Source organism: Triticum aestivum, chromosome 3D (assembly GCF_018294505.1).
Source record: "Triticum aestivum cultivar Chinese Spring chromosome 3D, IWGSC CS RefSeq v2.1, whole genome shotgun sequence".
Lineage (NCBI taxonomy): Eukaryota > Viridiplantae > Streptophyta > Magnoliopsida > Poales > Poaceae > Triticum > Triticum aestivum.
The window spans coordinates 97380932-97386931 of record NC_057802.1 but is presented as its reverse complement, the minus strand read 5'-3'; positions in this window follow the sequence as shown (position 1 = coordinate 97386931).

Genomic DNA, 6000 nt, shown 5'->3' with positions numbered 1-6000 from the left:
GCCACTGCTAGCATGTCATCCCTGACTTGGAATTCTACGCACTTATGATTGGAACTATTAGCAAGCATCCGCAACTACTAACGTTCATTAAGGTGAAACCCAACCATAGCATTAAGATATATTGGTCCCCCTTCAATCCCGTATGCATCAATTTCTATGCTAGGTTGAAGCTTCTGTCACTTCTGCCCTCCAATACATAGTCCTATCAACATACAACTAACCCCATGGTGTGATCCACGCGCGCGCTCATATGATGGGCACCGAAGGACAGCAACATAACCACAAGCAAATTAAACCAATCATATCAATTCATCAATTACCGATAGGACAATGAAAATCTACTCAGACATCATAGGATGGCAACACATCATTGGATAATAATATGAAGCATGAAGCACCATATTCAAGTTGAGGATACAGCGGGTTGCCAGAGAGTGGACCGCTGTAGATAGATGGGGGAAGGTGATGGAGATGTTGGTGAAGATGGCGAAGGTGTTGGTGTAGATCGCGGTGATGACGATGGCCCCGGTGGCGTTCGGCACCACCGGAAGCGAGGGGGAGAGAGCCCCCTCCTTTTTCTTCTTCCTTGACCTTCTCCCTAGATGGGAGAAGGGTTTCCCCTCTGGTCCATGGTCTCCATGGTGTGGGAGGGGCGAGAGCCCCTCCGAGATTGGATATGTCTCTTTGTCTCTCTCTGTTTCTGCGCTCCCTGATTCTGGCCTTTCACCGTTTCTTATATTTCCGGAGATCCGTAACTCCGATTGGGCTGAAATTTTCGCCAAGATTTTTCCCCGATATTAGCTTTCTTGCGGCCAAAGAAGAGCAGAAACCGCCTTACGGGGTGCCTGTCGTGGTACTAAGACTGATAGTAGAATAGGGGGGTAAGTATGGAGAGGCAACATCCTAGGTATGGCGCAGTTGTACACGTGAATTTTACGAGTTCAGGACCTTCTCGGAAGAAGTAATAGCCCTACGTCTCGGAGCCCGGAGGCGGTCGACTGGATTATGTATGTATGTGTTTACAAGGGTGCGAACCCTTGTTCCAGAGGAGGGGGTGGCTTATATAGAGTGCGCCAGGACCCCGGCTCCCCTCCGTTACACAGGGTTCAATGTACATAAAGAGAGAGCGTTACAGGTAACGTCTGTAATAAAGTGCTATAAATGATCATTAAGTATATGAGTAAACACCCGACCGTTGCTGCGTGGAGTGGCTTGAGGTCTTCTACACGTCGAGTGGTTTAGTGGTCGAGTGACCTAAATAAGGAGGGGTCTCCGAGTGAATGGTAGGTTGAGTGGATTGCACTCGACACCTTTGTTGGGCCCCGTCTATTTACTCTTGAACTTCTTTGCTTCTAGGACAAAGACATTAGGTAGGACGTATAGGTCAGGCCTATTATCCTACCCCAGGTCTATGTCCTCAACATTAGCCCCCGAATGGATTGAGGTCTGAGTGAAAAGAAGGTTGAAGTTGACCTTGCTTTGACTCTTGCTTCCATCTCCAAATGGAGGCCAGTTGTTGGAACTTCGGCTTTGTTTTAGTCGCCTTGATCGATTCAGAAATGGCCGACTGGTTTTTATAACGTCACCCGTCGAGTGTTATCCTTGACATGGAATCTTTGGCGTGATCGGTTTTTAGAGGATCCCGAATTTCGCGGGATTCAAAATTTTGGTGGAAGCGCGCCAGGCGGAGCGTGCCGTGGTAAACGGAGTAGATAAATAGGATGTTTCGATTTTCCGCGCCACCTTTTTCGCCACGTATCCCGTGTGTGACTGTTAAGGGATTTGACAAGATCGCATGGGCCCACGCGTCAGCCACTCGGAAGTAGGCCTTTAAAAGCGGCGAGGCCGAGGCGTCCGCACTGTGCGTGCCCATTCCCCTTCTTCTTCCTCTTGCTCCTTCACCTCGTTCAGTTTCTCCACTCTCGACGCCGCTGCTCCGCCGCCATGGGGAAGGAGAAAACGGCGGCGCTGGAACGCGCGAAGAAGGCGACGGGGGCGGCGAAAAGCAAGAAGACGAATCAGGGATCTTCATCGCGCTCGGGGCTGCCGTCGGGTTTGATCCAGGGAGATTGGATCCGATCTTCACTTCGGCAGGAAGACTTGGACAATATGGCCGAGTTAGGGCTGATCGACCATGAGTCTGCGCGGCTGCCGGAGGGGGAAACGGAGCCGCAACCGCGACCGGGTGAGTGTGTTCTGCTCGCCACTCACGTCGACCGCGGCTTCTCGCTTCCTCCACACCCCTTCTTTCGAGGTTTCTTTAATTTCTTCAGGGCTCAACTCCATCATTTTACTCCCAACACCATCACATACCTTGCTGCATTCGTGTCCATGTGCAAGAATTTCCTGGGGTGTCGAACGCACTGGGGTCTTTTCAAGCACATTTTCACCATCCGCTCCCAAACAGTGAAGAAAGCGAACTTGATCGACGAGCAAACCCATGTTATCCAGATGTGTGGGGGTCTGGGTATCCAGAAGAGGAAGAGGAGTTCCTTTCCTTCGATGACTCTTCCTGAGTCGGTCAAGGGCTGGCAGTCGACCTGGTTCTACTGCCAGGATATCGTGATCCCAGGCCAGTCGACTGGAGTTCCCCCATTCTCTTTTGATCGTGTTCGGACTCCATCTTCGTTGAAAGTGACCGCCGCGGAGAAGGCGGAGACGGGCATGCTGGTCGAGAGAGTAGTTCAACTGATCAACCAAGGTGTCACCGGCATGGATCTGTTGGAGGTGTTCCTTAGTCGGCGCATTCAACCACTCCAAGCTCATGACCACTCCATGTGGATGTACTCCGGGGCTGGCGACACAGCTCGGGTTCATCCGGAGGAGGTGGCGGCCAAAACAGTGGCCCGGTGGCTGACGGGCATCACCGGGAACAAGCACAACCCCAGGGGCGCCAGGAGAGTCAACCCTTTCTGCGACAGCAACCAGCCAGACAAGGTTTGGCCACTACAACTGATTGAATTTGGATGTGTTTTCTGACCGTTTGTTGACCTGACTGATTTCCACTTGGCTCCTTGTTTTGTAGATTTACACAGAGATGTACTCAATGCCCAATGGCGAACAAGCTCTGGAGCAGGACTATGAGGGCAAGGACAGCGCGGAGGAGAGCGGCGAGTGGGAGTTACCAGCTGACGATGATGAAGATGAGAGCGATGAGTCGGACGATGAGGAGGTAGCCGACTCACCACCTCGTTTCGAACATCGATCCAAGCAGCACCATGATCCCGCGGGCAGGCGCGGCAAGGCTGTGGCCTCGAGCGCTCCATCTCAAAAGCGCGCTCGGTCTTCGACTCCAGAATTAGCTGAGAAGGTCACCAAGCAGCCCAAGATCAATCCTTCGAAGGCTCGGAAGACCTTGCCTAGAATCAAGATGGACGTTCCTATTGCTTCTGGGTAAATGTTCTTCTCGTATTTTCTTATATTGACCGAGTGGATGATGAACCTTTACAGCCCGGCCTCGGCTGATATGGATATCGACAAGACCCCGGACAACGAGGAAACCGATGACGCAGCTACCTCCAAAGCCAGTAAGTCTGCCCGACTCGAATTTATTTGGACGAATGGATTGTTTGTCAGCTATCTCTTTGACTTTCTCTGTTTGTTGCAGCTCCACGGGACGTTGTTGTGCTCCCGGACGATGAAGAAGAAGTACCACTGAGGGGAAGGAGGAGGAGGTACAAGGAACTAAGGGGGAAAGCGCCTTAGGCCCAGGTTCCTCAGTCGACTGTGATGCGTGGGGCGGCAATCGAGCGATCGACAGATCCGGCTCGTACCAACGTCACTTTCGCTATCCCGCTGTCGACTGATTGCCCATCAGGATCAACTGCTCAAACTTCTGCTGCACCAATATAGCTCCATGCATCAGACCCAGCGGCTGCTCCAACTGCTCTGCCATGATCGCTTTTCACTGCGTATCAAACCCCGGACGACCCACCGGCTGCCGCCAAGGAAGCTCTTCTTCAGTTCAACCTTGTGATGGGGCAAATGAAAGTGGTGCATGAGGCCAGTCAGGTGGCCTTCAACACCGGAGCTGCTCTGCAGACCAATGTCCAGGTTAGTTGATTTCCGATTGATCATATTTCTCATCCGATCACCCACTGGGGTGTGACTGTTTTGAAGTTGCACAAGTCAATTTGAGTCGTCTTGGATTGAATCTTTGAACTAGTGGGGGCACTCTTAGTGCACCCACTGGGTGTAGTCCCCGAGACCATAGTTGACTGCGGGTAGTCGACTGTGGTCTAAGAATCTGAATTTTGTCACTCGGTCTGGACGGACCAGGTCGAATGAAACCAGAACCAGTGGGGACACGCTAAGTGCACCCACATGGTGTAGTCCCCGAGACCATGGTTGACTGCGGGCAGTCGACTATGGTCTGAGAACTGCTTTTTTTTAACTCACGCAGGGCAGGCCATGTCGAGTGTTTATTCAAACCAGTGGGGGCACGCTAAGTGCACCCACTGGGTGTAGTCCCCGAGACTGCCGTTGAATTTTTGATTCGGTGGTAGTCTAAGAGTAGCTATCACTGTGATGTCTTTTTATCTCAGTCGACTGATATGGCTTATACTGCAGAAATCTTGTGATCTTGGGGCTCAGCTTTCTACAATGAACAAGCAGCAAATCAGCCTCAACCTTGATCTGGAATTGGCCAAGAAGAATCTCAAGACTGCTCGTGATGAAGTAGCTGCCATGGGAGGTAACCAATCGTCAACTGTCTATCTCACTGCTGGCACCTTTCCTTTCCATTTTTTGAACCGAGTGACTCCACTCGAGCAGATGTATGTAGTGAAAACCGTCAACTCCAAGCCCGTCTGAAGAATGTTATTTCTTTAGAGAAAATGAAGCAGGCTTTGGAGAAGAAGGATCTGGATCTTGCTGCTGCACAGAAGGAAGCGCGAGAGAAAACGACGCTTGCTGACAAGAAGCTTGCTTCAGTCGGCAAGTTAGAAGAAGAGAACTGCAAACTGAAGACTGCTGTTTCTGACGCCAATCGGGAGGTCGAGCGACTGAAGAAAGACAAGGACAAGCTGACTGACGAGCTTCGGAGCCTCAAGGCCAAGAAGGACGAGTTGGAGTCTTATTTGGGCCAGCTTGCTGCAAAGAAGGTCCTAAAACTTGAAGGTACTGATCATTGACTGACTTATTATGGTCGACTGTCAGGCCTGATTATACCGTTGACTCACCATTTACTCAACTGTGCAGAGCTTTGTCAAGACTTTGAAGCGGAAACTGGGTAGGTCGAGACGGGTCTCGATCCCATAAATTGTCCAGTCAAGGATGATCTTGCGATGAACATGCTGCGGTTGGAATCTCGTATGGACAGCGCGGTTGCTTATCTTGCCCGCCTGAAGGCAGCGATGACTCGGGTTGACGCTGAACTCTGGCCTCAGGCGGAACTGTCTCAAGACCTCGAGTCTCTGATGACTCGACTAAATCAAATACCTGACCGATTGCAAGAATGGAAGAAGTCATCTGCTCGATGTGGCGCTGATGTCGCCTTGTCCCTGGTCCGAGTGCACTGCAAAGACGTCAAAGAAGACAAGCTGGCGGAGCTCAAGGTTGCTAACACAAAGAGGCACACTTTCCAGTCCTTCATGGACACTTTCCTTGATGTTGCCACTCGCATTGCAGACAGCATAGACCTTGACAGTTTCTGCGACCCAGCCAGTCCTTCTCCTGACGCATGACCGAGAAACATTATGCTCCACCTTTATTTGCCTCAAAATGCCGAGTGATTGTGTAATCATTAAACTTCTTCGGGCTTGATGCTCGAATACTTTTGATCCATCGTCCGGAACTTTAGGATTTATCTGAACTTGGTTTATCTCTGAATATGCTTGTGTTTGCCTTCGAGTGGAATTTGCTCTTCACTCGGAATAATCTTTGTACTTGAGATGCAGCTATGTACTTATGGCGCAGCTCCGAGGAGAAGGTTGCAGTCGACCTGCACTTCGCCGTCCTTGCGGATAGGGATGGAGCATACATTGTACTTGTGGCGCAGCT